Source organism: Dermacentor andersoni, chromosome 1, assembly GCF_023375885.2.
Source record: "Dermacentor andersoni chromosome 1, qqDerAnde1_hic_scaffold, whole genome shotgun sequence".
NCBI lineage: Eukaryota > Metazoa > Arthropoda > Arachnida > Ixodida > Ixodidae > Dermacentor > Dermacentor andersoni.
Window position 1 is genome coordinate 390,190,164 of NC_092814.1, and position 18,187 is coordinate 390,208,350.

At 47.7% G+C, this 18,187-nt stretch overlaps 1 pseudogene; it reads left to right on the forward strand.

The window, feature by feature from the left end:
- The first annotated feature begins 2,768 nt into the window (after nt 1–2,768).
- The window catches only part of LOC126518544 (uncharacterized), a 153,319-nt pseudogene continuing 137,900 nt past the window's right edge, over nt 2,769–18,187 (forward strand).

Here is an 18,187-nt window from a genome sequence, read left to right on the forward strand (position 1 = left end):
TTGCCCCTGCTTTGAAACCCATCGTTTCCATGAGTATATATTGCTACGCACAAAATAAATATTAAGTAACAAGTCAGTGCCGTGACTGTCTCGTTTCCTTTTCCAATAAGTTTGCACTGTTTTTGTTCTAGAATACCTTGTAGGACTAGGCCATCAAGAATGTCTCTTGTGAATACCCTAGTATTGTTTGTGGTGCACAGCCCAGTTTGCCAGTCAACCTAAATTTATCATCTTTTGCATATTCTGCCTAAATGCTTCAATAATTTCGGTATTGTGTACTCTTCTACAGGTCAGCGCCACTGCATATTTCATGTGAATAAATGTTACTATGCAGAAAATGTTCAGTTGTTTTACTTGAAGACCAAGCAATGTAAGTGATTAATCATGTGCTTACAAGGTAAAGTTAATAAAGAAGGACTAAACATATTTTTCAAAGAAAGGTTACATACACACACAATATAATACTACAGGTATAACTACATCAATCTGCATGCCACTGCTATAGGTCCCATGACCGATGTGGCTTGCCTGTTCTAAGCAGTACAGACTATGTATTGTTGTAAAAGCAGCCAACCTTTGATCTGTCCAGTTTTCGTTCCTGTTGATTTCATGTATACAAACCAGAAAGCTTTCTACAGTTTTATGCTGAAGATTACGAAAGGTTGCCCGACACTGTCTTGCAATATTCACAGGCATCTGGCTTACCAGAAGACACTATTTCTGTTAGCAAAAGTCGGTGACAGGTAAATAAAAACCCAATATACAGACAATGCTTTAAAGGCCTTCACCTTCGCTATATTGTGCAAAATGAAGATGGCTTCCCAAAGGCACGAAGCCATGGCCATGTGCAGGCGCATTGCTGACCAACTGCAGTGGCTTCATATGAACACAGGCGATGTGAAAAGACATATTTGTGCTTGAAAACAAGTGCATGTAAAGCACCACAATCTAATAAAACTGCTCTTCCTGTACACATAAATAGCCTCATTGCTGCCACTACAAGGGTGATATGATGAGCCGGGATGCCATCATTCATCCCATACATAAACTGTCCAAATTCAAATAGAGCGAGACTTGACAGAACTATGATGTGCTAGCCATTTCCTTGTATGGATATGCTATTCAGTTTGTGCATGTTAGAGTGCAAGCATACCTCCAATGTGGTTGAGCATTGTAAAAATAAAGTGCACTGCACTGCGATAATTTTTTTTTACTCAAGAGCTTTTGCTTTATATGGTGACCTACAGTGTCGAAGTAAAGGTCTAGGATTATTCTACGATATGCAGAAATTCACTTTTCTATAGTAATGAAGATTACTAAAAAATGTTACATCACACAAAAAGTTACACTTGGTATCGTAGGCAGAGAGACTGTGCTCGCAAAAGTATTGGCGCACAAGGGGAGGTCTGACTCTAATGCCAGGAGGGACTAAAACCAGGAACTCGCATGCCAACTTCACTGCTTTGTCTAACTCCATCTATACAGTGGATATATATCATACGTACCAGGCACAGTGCTATTAGGCATGAAAGGAAGCAATTGCCATCATGTCCTTTTGCACACACTAGTCTATGATGCACCAAGTGTTTGTGCGAACTGTGAGCCTCAAATGACTTGTTCTAGCACTTGGCAGTGCACGGGGATGCACATGCGTAGAAACAAGTGCAGTAGCTGTTGGAGAATGCACTAGTAGCAAGAGTGAGCAGAAGGAGGAGTTAAGTGTCCCATAACAATAGTTGAATTCGCAGTGCTCACCTGTACTGAACCATGTGTATTATCCTGTGATTCTGGAAGTATGTCGGCTGCCTTGAGGCGAAATATACCATTAAATCTGATGACGGACAAACTGAGACACACATGCATTCTGCCAGATATTCCAGATTCAAAAAACACAAAGACCAGAGGAAAGCTTGTAAAACTAGAAAATGGTTACTTTATTTGATAAATCAAAGGTTGTTTCTTGTAAAGAAGCAGCTGCACCGACAAAAGCTGTAAGCTCCAGTAAACGTTAGAATAAAGAAAGTGAGTGCACTGACATTACACAAATAATAAACACGATTTCACTCCACAGAGGAAGGCAGTGCTGCATCATATCCAACCAACGTTCTCCCCTTTTTCTATCCTATTTGCAACATAAGCGCTGTGTATTAAGCCATCGTCTCAACGTTTAGTGCAATGCCTTTGTCACTGGCTAACCATAAAGAGGTGTATATACCAGCATTAGAGTGTTCTTTTCATACATTAAGACTCATGAGCCGGCTAAGTTTCCATAGGGCCGGATACAGCGCCACTGGGTCACCACTGAACTGCAGTTTCTTACAGGAGCATGGACGTCTGCATAAATAAAGTTTGTTACCAGTCCCGTGCGAATATCCTTAAGTGTGCGGTAAGCTCAACGACACAATGAAGAATGCATCGGCACGATGCATTGCCATTAAAGTCATCTGAGAAGACACCCGACTTGCAAGCGTGTCCATATGCGACTATCTGAATTCAATATGCTACCATCATAAAGAAAGGGCAAACTCACCTTTGATAGTGCTTCGTCGCCGCACATTCTGTCTATTCTGTGCTGCTAGCCCGGCTAGGGACGAAAGGAGCACGCAACGTCCTCCCCCGTAGTACCCAGGCGACAACAAATCTCAAGGTCCGAAAGTCCCCCATTTTCTTCTCGCAACCAGTGCTTCTCACGCATACGCAGAAAGAGCGGCTAAATCCAATTTTCATGTCATCGTTTAGGGTGCCCATGAGCCACCATTTTCAGACCAATGGGCGACTACAAGTACACGTTTACCTTGCCGAGCCAGCGGGCGCGCCAGGAGAAAGTCGAAGGTGAGGGAGTTGTGAGGGAGGGAAAGGAGAGAGGAGTTTAGAGGATGGGCGAATGGGCACGGCCTCCTGGCTAGGCACACGCGGGCGCGCCATTCTAGGAGGCTGTGCAAGGGAAGCGGCTTTGCTTTCTCGCCCTTCTGATGGATGGCGCGAATTACCTCTGCCACCTAAAGCACCTAAATACAACGTAACAACTTCCTCCGAACTTTGGCGCTTCCTCTCTCGCCTGCCACGCTTCCGGAGGGTCAACCCTCCTATTGGTCGCAGCGCCGTGGTCACGCGCTAGTGCACGCTTTTTTGGTCCGTAGCAGACGCCGGCGCAATTCCCGGGTATCGAAATTTCGCTTCGGTTGGTTTCTGGCAGCAGATCGAGTTCAGGCGGGCAGCGCTTCGCTAGCGATGGCGCCGTTTTACGCATTCCGGCGTTGCCTAGCCTATATTGTGCTTGTGGGTGCAACAACCGAGGAGGCTAGGCGAAAAGACTTTTCGTTATTCCATGTTAAAGAAGCAACGCAGCTTGCCGAAACATTTCGATGAACAGGATCGGCCGGGAAAGCTTTGAGAACGCACGGGACCCGCGCCTTTGTGCGAAAGACTAAACATTTTATTAGGTAAATGCAGCTTTGGAGAGGCGTCCTCATTCCAGAAGACCTTGAGCTCGGGCCGCGTCCTGGACACTCACAATCAGCCGTTGCTGATTCTCGAGGTCGGAGCTGCCCAAGGCTCTCTCCCAAAGCTCGTTGGTGGGGTAAGGGTTCGGAGGATATAATGATACCGCATTGCAACCCCCTATTAGGTGCCTGAGGGTCCCATACTCTGCGCCGAAGCGGTATTGCGGAGAGAATTGTGTAGGGGCTATGAGGTGATTTCTGGTTGCGTCAGGGAATGTATTAACCTGTAGAGCTCGGAGGAATCGCTCCTGCTCTCTAGGTAGTAACTTGTGTGGGGGTGCATATGTTCTGCGGGTTAGCTTGAGTGTTGTGTGATGTCTTAGTATGAGACTAGAGGGTGCATGCGCTCGGGTTCAGATTACTCGACTTCGGCTCTGTGTGTCAGATCTCGAGCCATGTGGTTGGCGACCTTGTTGCCAGGAATACCGTGATGAGCTGGCGCCCAGATGATCATGACTGATCTCGTTGGCGGCTTTTGATTGATGATCTGGGGCGTAGTGGTATGAATTCTGCCGCTAGCAAAGTTGCAGCATGCTTGTTGGGAGTCGGTCGCTATGACTTTAACCTTTGGGAGGGTGCGAGGGCTATGGCCGCTTCCTCGGCTTGGAGGGGATTGTTTCGGGTGATCATACAAGATGTGGACGTGCTCAGCAAGGTGCGCTGCAGCGACCATAGGATGGTAAGAACTCGAATTAGCCTAGACCTGAGGAGGGAACGGAAGAAACTGGTACATAAGAAGCCGATCAATGAGTTAGCGGTAAGAGGGAAAATAGAGGAATTAAAGATCAAGCTGCAGAACAGGTATTCGGCTTTAACTCAGGAAGATGACCTTAGTGTTGAAGCAATGAACGACAATCTTGTGGGCATCATTAAGGAGTGTGCAATAGAAGTCGGTGGTAGCTCCGTTAGACAGGATACCATTAAGCTATCACAGGAGACGAAAGATCTAGTCAAGAAACAGCAATGTATGAAAGCCTCTAACCCTACAGCTAGAATAGAACTGGCAGAACTTTCGAAGTTAATCAACAAGCGTAAGACAGATGACATAAGGGACTATAATATGGATAGAATTGAACATCCTCTCAGGAACGGAGGAAGCCTAAAAGCAGTGAAGAAGAAACTAGGAATTGGCAAGAATCAGATGTATGCGTTAAGAGACAAAGCCGGCAATATCATTACTAATATGGATGAGATAGTTTAAGTGGCTGAGGAGTTCTATAGACATTTATACAGTCCCAGTGGCACCCACGACAATAATGGAAGAGAGAATAGCCTAGAGGAATTCGAAATCCCACAGGCAACGCCGGAAGAAGTAAAGAAAGCCTTGGGAGCTATGCAAAGGGGAAGGCAGCGGGGGAGGATCAGGTAACAGCAGATTTGTTGAAGGATGGTGGGCAGATTGTTCTAGAGAAACTGGCCACCCTGTATACCCAATGCCTCATGACCTCGATTGTACCGGAATCTTGGAAGAACGCTAACATAATCCTGATCCATAAGAAAGGGGACGCCAAAGACTTGAAAAATTATAGACCGATCAGTTTACTATCAGTTACCTACAAACTATTTACTAAGGTAATCGCAAATAGAATCGGGAACACCTTAGACTTCTGTGAAGAAACGGACCAGGCAGGATTCTGTAAAGGCTACTCAACAATAAACCATATTCACACTATCAATTAGGTGATAGAGAAATATGCGGAATATAACCTACCCTTATATATAGCTTTCATTGATTACGAGAAAGCATTCAATTGTGTCGAAACCTCAGCAGTCATGGAGGCATTACGGAATCAGGGTGTAGACGAGCCGTATGTAAATATACTGAAAGATATCTATAGCGGCTCCACAGGCACCGCAGGCCTCCATAAAGAAAGCAACAAAATCGCAATAAAGAAAGGCGTCAGGCAGGGAGATACGATCCCTCCAATGCTATTCACTGCTTGTTTACGGGAGGTATTCAGAAACCTGGATTGGGAAGAATTGGGGATAAAAGTTAATGGAGAATACCTTACTAACTTGCGATTCGCTGATGATATTGCCTTGCTTAGTAACTCATGGGACCAATTGCAATGCATGCTCACTGACCTGGAGAGGCAAAGCAGAAGACTGCGTCTAAAAGTTAATCTGCAGAAAACTAACGTAATGTTTAACAGTCTAGAACAGCAATTTACGCTAGGTAGCGAGGCACTGGAAGTGGTAAAGGAATACATCTACTTAGGGCAGGTAGTCACGGCGGATCGGGATCATGAGACGGAAATAATTAGAAGAATAAGAATGGGCTGGAGTGCGTTTGGCAGGCATTCTCAGATCATGAACAGCAGGTTGCCATTATCCCTCAAGAGAAAAGTGTATAATAGCTGTGTCTTACCAGTACTCACCTACGCGGCAGAAACCTGGAGGCTTACGAAAAGGGTTCTACTTAAATTGAGGACGACGCAACGAGGTATGGAAATAAGTATGATGGGTGTAACGTTAAGGGATAAGAAAAGAGCAGATTGGGTGAGGGAACAAACGCGAGTTAATGACGTCTTAGTTGAAATCAAGAAAAAGAAATGGGCATGGGCAGGACATGTAATGAGGAGGGAAGATAACTGATGGTCATTAAGGGTTACGGACTGGATTCCAAGGGAAGGGAAGCGTAACAGGGGGCGGCAGAAAGTTAGGTGGGCGGATGAGATTAAGAAGTTTGCAGGGACGACATGGCCACAATTAGTACATGACCGGGGTTGTTGGATAAGTATGGGAGAGGCCTTTGCCCTGCAGTGGGAGTAACCAGGCTGATGATGATGATGTTTCGGGTGAGCGAAATGCTGCTCCGATGTTCTTTGTTGATGACTACGGTGGCTGTTGTGGCTGCACGTCTAGGGTAAGACCCCGCATCCGTGTAGGCTGTAGAGGGTAAAGTCCCGTATTGCTTGTGTATGGCCAGGGCCCAGGCCTCCCTTCGTTGTGCGTGGGGCACTGAGTGCATGTTGCGAGGCAGAGGACATACGGTGATGCCGCTCCTGATGGCACGGAGTAAGCTCAAAGTCTGAGGCGGCAGATGGCTGAGAGGGGCAGAGAGCCACAGGCGTAAGAGGATGGACCTCCCCGCTTGCGTAACCGCCAGCCTTGTTCGCTGGCTGGATAAATGTGCCTCGATCAGCTCCTCGGCCGTGTTGTGCACTCGTAGTCGTAGCAGCGTTCTGTGGACGTACTGATCGGCAGGCCCATAGCCTGCTCATATGCCTTTCTGATCATTGTATTGATCTTCTTTAATTCCGTCGCGTTGAGTAGTGCGTATGGAATAGCGTAAGTTATTTGAGACACGACGAAAGCTTGGACAAGTCGAAGCGTGTCCGCCTCCTCCATGCCTCTTGCCTTGGTTGTTATTCGCTGGATTATGTGGATAACTTGGGCCAATATCCTTAAGCTTGTGAATTGTGAATTAATATTGTGTTGGTGCGATCCGACTGGAAAACCATTCCCAATATCTTTACGCTCTGAGACGGAACGATGGTGTCTCCCTCCAGTTGTTTGATGATAGTGGGCGAGTCGGATGCGTGCTTCTTTGGCAGTGAGACCAGGAGTAGCTCCGACTTTTGGGGGGCGCAGCTGAGGCCGCATGACTTAGCATAGTCGCTCACCACGTCTGCCGCTTCCTGCAAGCGGCTCTCCATTGCCCCGATGGACCTTGTGGATGACCAGATGGTAATGTCGTCGGCATATATGCCATGCCGGATCCCCGGGATGTTATCGAGGAGCGGCGGAAGGCCTATCAGTGCAATATTTAAAAGGAGAGGGGATTAGACTGCGCCCTGTGGTGTGCCGCGCTCATCCAGTAGGAAGTGGTTTGTGGCTTGGTCCCCGACCTTTAGGATGGCTTTTCTGTCGGAGAGGAACTCTCTGATATAGGAATACGTCCTGGCCCCACAGCCCAGCGTGTTTAGCCTCTGTAATATTGCTGTATGCGTCACGTTATTGAACGCCCCTTTAAAATCAAAAGCGAGGATAGCCGTGGGGGAGTTGCGTGTTGCTGGTACAATCACCTCCTCTTTCAGCTGAAGTGGATGTCTTGAGTTGAGACGTGTGGACGGAATCCCCGAGTCCTCCAGGAAAAGTGGCCGTTCATCAGAAGTCTCTCGTATTTTTTCGGGTGTTTTGGTGAGAAGCGCGAGCGTCTGCAGCCTTTCTTCGCACTAAATAACGTTCGGCATGGTTGTAGTTGTAAACGTTTACTCGCTGCTACGAAAGCCGTGCTTCATGTTGGTCTGAGCCTCACCATTTGCTGCTTCTGGTTTGGTAGGTTGGATTATGATGTTGCGCACATTGCTTGGCGCACTCGTTTCTTTGTAGTTGAAACCAACGCTAGGCTTAGACACCAAAATTGCGTTTCATATTTTTACGCGAACGAAGGATTAAGAACTGGAGACTATTTAGAAATTATATTTACAAAGGATGAATGCAGCACTGCCCATTTCAGCCGACAGCTCGACAGTCAGGGAGCGTTCGTCGTCTTCGTCGAGGCGCCCGGGTGCATCGGCCACAAGAAACACGCAATATGCATGTATCATTATCTCCGGCGGCAGAAACACCGTCCCGAGGCGTCTAAGTATCGGTGATAATACGGTGATATCGGCGGAGTAATACGGCTTGAGGCGTACGACATGCAGAACGTCAGTGGAATTCGGGGCAGATGAGGTACTGGTACTTATTGGGACGATTTCGTACGTAACTGGAGTCACGGCACGCGGCACGCGATATGGGCCTGTGTACCGAGATATTTTTTCTGACAGGCCAACATGACGAGTCGGGGACCACAGGCGCACCAGATATTCAGGTGATAAGTGGGCGTCTCTGTGTTGGCGATTGTACAAACGCCGTTGCCTCTTTTGGGAGGTCAAGAGGGGAGCGTGGGCAATTTCGCGCGCTTGGGCTGTTTTGGTGATGGGGTCAAGTGTCAAGTCTACTCGCTGGTCTCTGCTACGGCGAATGAAAGGGATGCGTCCAGTGGCAATGTAGGTTCTCGGCCGAAGAACAGAAAGAATGGGGAATAACCGGCAGTGTCGTGGCGCAAAGAATTATATGCAAAAGTGACATAGGGTAGGGCAAGGTCCCAATCAGTATGGTGGGACGAGACAAATTTTTGCAAACATGTTTATTAGGGTGCGATTCAGACGCTCCGTGAGACCATTAGTCGGTGACTGGTAAGACGTAGTCAGTTTGTGCTTAGTTGAACAGGACTGCAGGGTGTCGGCTATAACTTTAGAAAGACATCTCCGACTACGGTCTGTGAGCAGTTGGTGTGGAGCACCATGCTGGAGAATAACGCCACGTAAAATAACATCAGCGACATCAGTGGCGCAGCTTGTTGGAAGCGCTCTGGTGATGGCGGAGCGCGCGGCGTAATCTGTCGCGACAGTGAGCCACTTGTTACCAGACGTCGATAGAGAGAAAGGGCCAAGTAAGTCCAAGCCAACGCGAAAGAACGGCTCCGAAGGAATGTCGAGCGGTTGAAGGTACCCGGCAGGAAACGTCGATGGTGTTTTTCGGCGCTGGCATTTCTCACACGCCGGAACGTACTTCCGGACGGAGTGGGCCAGGCCTGGCCAAAAGAAGCGTCGGCGAATCCGGTCGTAGGTGCGGGAGACGCCAAGGTGACCTGCCGTTGGTAAATCGTGAAGTTCTTGGAGAACAGCTGACCGGAGATGATTAGGAATGACGAGTAGTAGGGCAGGACCGTCGGGGCATACATTGAGGCGATGTAGTACACCATCCCAGAGAACAAACAAATGTAGCGACGAATAAAAAAGCGAAGATTGCAAGCCATCAATGATGGCGCGCAAGGTGGCATCCCGGCGTTGCTCCTCGGCAACGTGTAGCAACTGAGAAACCGAGAAAACGCAAGCGTCGGTATCGGGGTCAGGGTCGGCGGGTGGTTCGTCCACAGGATATTGTGATGAACAGTCGGCGTCTTGATGTAATCGGCCAGACTTGTACACAACTGCAAAGGAATATTCTTGAAGCCGCAGAGCCCAGTGACCAAGCGGGCCGGTGGGATCCTTGAGTCAGGAAAGCCAGCAGAGCGCGTGGTGGTCCGTGATTACAGAGAAGTGCTTGCCATACAAGTACGGGCGGAATTTGGAAACCGCCCAGACGAGAGCAGGCATTCACGATCTGTAATCGAATAGTTGCGCTCCCCTGCCGTGAGGAGGTGGCTAGAGTAGGCGCTAACACGATCCTGACCCTGTAGGCACTGGGCTAAGACAGCTCCGATACCGTGACCACTGGCATCGGTACGCACCTCTGTACGAGAGTACGGGTCAAAGTGGGCCAATACAGGTGGCATGGTGAGAATGTTGCTGAGGCGGGCAAACGCGGCAGTTTGAAAGGGGCCCCACGTAAGCGGCACGTCCTTCTTCAGAAGTTCAATAATTGGTAGGGCAATCGCTGCAAAGTCTTTAATGAAGCGTCGGATGTGGGAGCAGAGTCCTGCAAAACTGCGGACGTCTTTGGCAGACTGGGATACGGGAAAGACGTGACCACACGAATTTTCTCCGGGTCTGGTTGAACACCGGAAGCGTCGACGAGGTGGTTCCGCGCAGTAATCTGCCGATGACCGAATTGACATTTCGATGAATTGAGATTGGAACCCAGCCTCGCGGAAGACTTGAAGAACAGCTGATAAGCGCTCAAATTGTGTCTCAAATGTAGGCGAAAATACGAGACCGTCGTCTAGGTAGCAGAGGCGTGTTAACTATTTGAACCCTTGAAGCAAAGAGTCCATGATACGTTCGAATGTTGTTGGGGACTTGCATAGACCGAATGGCATAATTTTGAATTGATATAGGCCATCAGGAGTGACGAACGCGGTCTTCTCTTGGTTTTTTTCATCCACAGAATTCGGCCAATAACCAGACCGCAGGTCTATTGGTGAAAAGAAGTTGGCACCGTGGATACAATCGAGGGCGTCGTCATTGCGAGGCAAGGGGCAAGGGGTAGACGTTGTTCTTGGTAATGTGGTTTAGATGAGGATGATCTACGCAGAAACGCCATGTGGCATTTTTTTTAACAAGCACCCCAGGCGACGCCCAAGGGCTCGACGAAGGTTCAACAATGCCTTTAGCGAGCATCTTCTTCACTTCATCTCGAATAACCATACGCTCCATAGCAGAAACTCTATATGGTCAGCAATGATAGGACTAGCATCACCAGCGTTTATGTAAGGCTTGACAATTGAAGTCTGGCCCAATTGGTGATTGTCGAGGTCAAAGCTGTCGTGGTAGGAAAAAAAAACCGACACACCGGTGTTGCTTGTTCGGGCAATCGGTCCGTAGGAATCATGGGATGAAATATTGCGTCAGGGCAAATAGCATCCTGTAGACAAGGTGAATAATCGGAGCAGACGTCTACTGAAAATTCGTGACGTGGTCATCTCTGATAGCACGCAGCGTGGCAACCGATATGCCTTGGGGTGGAACTTCCTTTGTCAGGTCAAAGTTGACGATGGGGAGGCATGCCCGATTATCGGCGATGGTGACGACGGAGGGGGGCACAGGGATACTGCGCATCAAAAGGGCGTCAGGAAGACTTGTGCCGACGTCATCACCAACGGGCACAGGAAAAGATGATAGCAAATCGACGAGAGTCGAGGCTTTAGGCGGCAGGTGGACGAGGGCGGTCGTACTAAAGTTGTTCGGCAGTTCCGCACAAATATGCGCGAGTAGAGGAAGTTCGAGACAAAGGGTACCGGCAGAACAGTCGATCAAAGCTGAATGCGCCGTAAGAACGTCGAGTCCGAGGATTAGGCAATGGGGACAATTGGTCAGCACTGTAAAAAGAACTGGAACGCGGCAGTCGGCGATACTTATACAGGAAGTACACATTCCAGAGACGTCAACAGTGCTGCCATTGGCCAGGCGTATGGCTCGAGTAGTAGGAGGCGTGAGAACCTGCCTCAGTTGACGACAGAAGTTACAACTCATAGACACCTGGGCTCCAGTATCTATTAACGCCGTCAAAGGGACACCATCGACATGAATATCAAGTAAGATCTGGTTTGTTGGGAGCGTCAGTGGAGGATTTGGACACGGCGAAGATAAGGCAGCGTTACCTCCAGGAGCTGCATAGTCTAGTTTTCCGTCCGGGGGCCGGATCCATAATTGGTCGGGGATAAATAGCAGCGTGGCTGGGGCGACTGGGACCAACGGCACTGAGGTGACGGCGAGTGAGCAGGACGACTGTCATCGACGGATGCGTCAGAGTTAGGAGGCATACGACGAGGCCAGTAACGGCACGGCTCGCATATGGGCGAGGAGACGGGGAAAGCTAGCTCGAATACGGCGACGTCCAGGAGATGCGGCAGTGGCGAGCAACGTGGCCAATGCGGACGAACCGGAAGCAAATGGGCTTGTCGTCCGGAATTCCCCACTAGGTAGGGTTGCGGCATCTGGGAGGGGAACACAAATCGTTGTGTGGCGTAGCTGGTGGCACCGGTCAGGCGTCACGTCGGGAGATGGAGCAGGCAGCAGGAAAACCGAGGTTTGCAAATTCTTGCCGCACAACTGCCTCAGTGAGAGAGATCGCCGGAACTGCTTGGTGGGGTCAAGTGGGCGTGGATGGAACGGCGCAGGACTTGTAGCCTCGAGCTCACGGTGAACAATACGTGTGACGTGCTCATTTAAGGGTGGTGAAGCGGCAAGGTCGACGTAAGACGACGTAGCAGCTGTCTTAGGGAACCGGGAGAACTGTGGAACGACGCGGCGTCTTTTGGCGACCTCAAAACGGCGGTATTCCTTGACAATGACGTCGATGGTGGACACATTGTTGAAGACGAACAAGTTGAACGCGTCGCCCGCGATCTCTTTGAGTACGTGGCCGACTTTGTCAACCTCCGCCATTTTCTCGTCGACTTTCCGGCAAAGAGCGAGCACGTCTTGTATGTACGAGACATACGATTCAGTAGAAGACTGAACTCGGGTAGCAAGCTCTTCTCTAGCAGCCGGCTGCCGATCAGTGGGATTTTCAAAGAGGCCGTTGAGCTTCATATCTCCTTGAAAGCATCCCAGCTAGAGATCTCGTCCTCGTGTGTCTGGAACCAGACACGAGGAGTTCCGCCCACGTAGAATAGGACATTAGCTAGCATAATGGCAGGGTCCCAGTGGTTGTTTCGGCTAACATGCTCATACAGGCTGAGCCTGTGCTCAACGTCATATTATCTTGGCCGAAGAATATGCCAGGATCGCGGGGATTGGTAACTGTAACGTAAGTAGTTGTCGGGGTCTCAGGAGTAGAAGGAGACGAGGTGTCGTCACCGGGAGCAATGGCGGAAAGCAGGATGGTGCGGCCGCTGCGGAGCTCCGTGGCGAGGACGGGGAACGGCACCTTCCACCAAAATGTTATGCGAACGAAGGATTAGGAACAGGAGACTATTTACAAAGTATGTTTACAAAGGATAACTGCAGCACTGGCCAGTTCAGCCAGGGAGCATTCGTCGTATTCGTCGAGGCGCCCGCGTGCATCGTCCAGAAGAAACACGCAATATGCATGTATAAATATATTAGTTCGACCAGCCATTCAGTGATGCCTATTGCATACTGAACTGACGCGCATTGCTAGTCGTATTTTTTTTTTAGTTGGACTCCGCTAACGAACTCGAGACTAAAACGGCGGTTCGCATCGTTTGAGACCCGCTGTTCATGCTACTCGCGGTGCAGGTCTAGCTTTTATGTAGCGCGCATTGGTGCATGTATATGTATTTGCGGGGTTGTTACCAAAGTCGGCAGTTACTGTACAGGGGCACCGTAAGGGAAGCTATATTTTGTGTGCGCCATAGATGCGCGCATGATAAATCAGAATGCAGACATCCACTAAACGCAGTCGAAATTGTATTGGGTTCAAACATATCGCGGAAACCTAAGCTGGTTGAAACTTGTTTAACGCGTATAGGTCGGGAAAAACTATCTAACGAAGGGGCGCGAAATGACAAACCATTTGCAACGTTCGAGGTTAGTAAAATTGTTATCGCTACGCACACGGCTAGCTGACATATCAACAGTTCTTACTTTCGAAATTATTTGTGAAATGTCACGGCGTATATTTTCTTCGGTGCCTTGTGTCATTTCTCAAAAAGTTGTGCCATACCAAATCTTAGCATATTCATAGGATCACTTCACCCAAGACCGATTTGAAAGCCAAATCCTTCGGAATTACGGCATCAAGAAATTAAGGCTCCATGCATTACCAAGCCTTTTGGTAGTACGAGCAAACGCGCCTTTGACATACATGAAAAAGTACACCATTATCGGTTCTTATAGAGACAAGACCCCACACCAGTGTTTTAAAAAAAGTAAAAGGTAAATATCCACATACAAAGAGTACGTTCCAATTTCTCTTGGCAGCGTTGAAGTTCAAATGAAATTGATCAAAAAGCGCCGTTCAAAAAAAAAAAAAAAAACGCTCCGTTAGTTTGCTTGAGCACACCACCTCCACCATTGACACCGCAATGGAAGTGATCGCAGTGGAAGGAGCTTCTATAAATCAGTGAAACGTGGATACCGGCAGTTATTGGAGTAACTCACTCATTTCTGAACCTCTCCTGTCCTAAACGCAACAACCAAATCCCTCAGGCGCGCTGTGCACTGCGCGCCAAAGGTGCGTACGCTGGGAGCGGCTGCTAGCTGTACCGGGCCGAGGTGCCACCACCGTCGGCGCCTGCGAGGAGCCGAGAGAAGGAGCGCCGGCGCAGGAGGAGGCGAGAGCAGATGTGGCTACATTTAAATCATTTAGGAGCTTTACTGCCACCGAAGCGGCGGAGTTCCCGAGGCCGGACCGTGCACCCTGCTATATTTTTTTGTAGCCACATAGGGCTTAGTTCGACATTCTCCCACTTTTCCAGTGGTGCTCTTCAAATATTATGTTCTGTTTGTCCTTCCTAAAAGGTAGCAATGTGTTATTCATTCATAGAAGTCATCCCTTCTATGATCACATTTTATCCCTTGGACAACATATAACAACAAGCATGCAAATGTCTGTGTGGTACGTTAAAAAAGAAGAAGTTATCGTTCCTACTGGCACACACATGCTTAGGAATTCTGTACATAGCACCTTCACCATTCTATAAACGGCAATCCACATGAGCAACTCATGTGCATTCAGTTTCAGTTTCAGTCTCACTTTATTATTCTTTAAACACAATGCATTGGTAAGAGAAAATATACAGACGAGGCTCCCAAAGTCAAAGACAGCAACAGGACCCTTGGTTGATAATAACATTGTACAGATGTATTAAAGAAGAGCATGCTAACTGAAACAAACACAATCGCGAAAATACAACATAGAAAAATAAGATCAATAAAAAACAAATTGAACGTATACAAGCCTATAGTGCATAAAAAAAACTGTCAATTACATACAAATGACAAACGTAGTGTAGTGAGACGCAAAATTAGTTAGTGAAGTTCTTAATTAAATTAAGGAAGCTGACATGTAGAAACGCCGAATTTAAACCATAAAGTGATTTATTACAGCTTGAGTTTGAACGGTAATTACAGACAGAGTGTCATTCAGTCTGACTGCACGCACATGTTTTTGTGAGGCTGCAGCAGAGAAGGAGAGGGAGTGTATATGTACGAGCACGCCTTGGGCGTGCGTGCGTGTGTACTTGCATTTGAGTGTGCGCGCGTGTTTGTGTGTCCGTATTTAAATCTGCGTGCGCACGAGTTCCAGTCTGCGTGTGTGAGCAAACGTATGTTTGCGTGTGCGTGGGTGCGTCATTTTCGTGCGTGTGTGCATGCGTGGGCGCGTGAAAATGTGTATGCGGACGAACTTGTGTCGTATCTCTGTGTCTGTATGCGCGTAAGCGAGCATTTCTCTTTTACAGCTACTCCCAGGGACGAATGGAATATATATTTTATTTGCATTCATATTTAAATCTACTAGACAAGAACGAATGACACTGCATTTATAGCATTATCCCTTTCTGAAAGCGATATCAACGCAAAAAAAAAAAAAAAGCGCCTTAAGCGTCAGTATCGCCGCCCCAGATTTCGTCACGATGACACCGTCACCATCGGAACGGCTCCGTAAACTCCGTTCTATACATAGCAGTCAACGCTGTGAAGGCTAGAAAGACTTCTTGCAGTGGCTTCGTTCGCGCTTGGATATAGTTCAATATTTTGTGACCACAATTGTGCCCAACTTTTTATATAAGCTCAGTATTGGATGAAAGACGTTTTAACCAAAGACACTGTGGTATACGGCTGCTAATGGGTTGCTTTAGATCCTTTCGTTCTTTCCGTTTCTTTTTTTATTTACAACCCATCGCGAGGAGCCTCACGTGCATGCTAGCTCGAGCGAACGCTGTAAGCGCATGAAGCGAAGCATGGATGGAACACGCGAAGGGGTAACTTACCGGAACTTCTTGCGTGGCTTCCACAGCGCTGACTACTATGCATGAAACGGAGTATAGCCGTTTACTTTTGTTACCGTTCTTGACAGCGTATTCTCTTGATGCCTACGACGCACTAAATCTGCACCATCATTGCGTCATGCATCGTTTCTGCGACGACTGACGAGTGACGAAGAATAAAGGAAGTTGAAAGTTAGCGCTGGTCCTTGTCCCTTATTGCGTCCTTGTCTCGAATCCCGCGCAGTTCATTTTTTTCGTCGCAGTATGAACCAACTCGCCCAACAACAAGTCTCATTGCGACCAAGCAAGCATTCGGCGGCACACGTTCACTGCTATATTGACATTAAAACTTTAAACTGCTTGCCTTCCAAAAAAAGAAAGGAAAACGTGAATGAAATTGAAAGCGGACTAGCCGGGAGGAGCATGCTAACGGAGCCATACTTTTGATGGCAATAGAGAGTTTTAGCAGAGCGTTTACGGTCCGCTCCGCCCAGACCGGCCTATCACAACAATTGGCACGCAGCCGCTTAGCAAAACGCTACTGGGAACACTGACGCGCGTGCGCACAGCACACATAGCGGCAGCGGAACGTGAGACGCTGACCACGTTCCGCTAGGAACCTGATTTATCGTGCGTGAGGGAGCGTGTAGTTGCTTTCGTAATCGTTTTACCGCCAAGCTGAGAGCACGTCAGTGGCATCTCTGGAAGGCGCTCTTGATAGATAAGCGAAATCAATGCATTCTCTGCAGCCACCGGCGAGCGTGAAACGTGTGCGGAGCGGAGCGCAAGCAAACGCTCTGCTAAAACTGTCTATTATCACAAAAGGCTAAGTGCGGTCAGGCTCACTTTACAGACGTGCTTTTTCTGCGTCAGTTATGCTTTAAGAGAGCGTGTAATCACAAAATATGTGTTCGGATAGCTCTTACCGAAGCATGTTTAATCAAAATGTCTTCGCTCGACTAGATAATATCGAGGCCAGGCTCTAACCTACTGCTTTGCTTTACCCACCTAAGAACAATTGTTGAAAAGGTAATTAACGTAGCTTTGTTAATTAGTACACAACTTCTTAACTTACTCCGTATCCAGAGATTACCAATCTGAACGATGGAATGATAAAATGATGTCAAATATATATATATATATATATATATATATATATATATATATATATATATATATATATATATATATATATATATATATATATATATATATTGGTTGCATAGCTTTATTTGGTGCAGTTGAAAGCAGCCGTCATATAGATGGCGCAGTGGGCTTCTTATAAAGGAAGTGTGAATGCTTGGACACGTTATCTTGGCACAAATCAAGTTCATGAACTTAGACGCATGAGCCCAATCGTGCACTTCTGTCTTTACAACCGGTTCTCCTACATGATGGAAAAAATAATGCAAGACCAGCAATGAAAGACAAAAAAGAAAACCCATGCAAGAAGAGGATTAAAGGGCAACTCCGGTAATTTTTCGATGTTCACGGACCTTAATAAAATGTTGAATATACGTTCTTCTTTAGGACTTGAAACTGACTCCAACCAAATGACTGAATTTTATTAGCCTGTAATAACATTCATTCATTTGGTTGGAGTCAGTCTCAAGTCCTAATCAATTTGCCAACCAGACAGGCAATTCTGCCGAAATGTTTAGCTTCACGTTCTTCTTTGTACTCTGATTTTCTGTGCCAGGCGACAGGGCTGCAAGTACTTTAGTTTTTCTGAAAATGAATGTTAAAGATTGGTTGTGCGTTCCAGACTCATGACCGCGAATGTGTGCCTTTATACCGGCCTCCCTTTGCTTGTGACGTCGAAGACTAAACCGCCCCTTCACCAAGAAATAATGAAGCTGGCTCCTTGTGCTACGCGATGACGTCCGACAATCATCATTTTGACAGACGTGATAAATGGTGCTTCTATTCATCCTGCCACTGCCCAATGCGTTGAGTTTGGGCACATCAGCTGCCTCGCACAGTGGCGGTGGCTGGACAAAAGCAAACAGTGATCCTTGAGCGCTCATACTGTGGCTGAAACTGCAGCTGAAATTGCGCCTGCCTTGTTCGTAAGAGCTCGAAAAGTTTTTCTTGTCGTCGAGACGCGTCATTGGCTACGTTTTTTGGCATCAACACCATGTGTAATGTGTGTTTCGCATGCATTCAGCGTGTTTACATTACAGCAGTGTAGGATCTGACTTCATTGACTCATCATGATGTCACAGGAAGCAGCTATTGGTTTCTGTTTCGGTACGTAGGCACTCGCACGCCCACACACTCTGTCTCGCTCGCACGT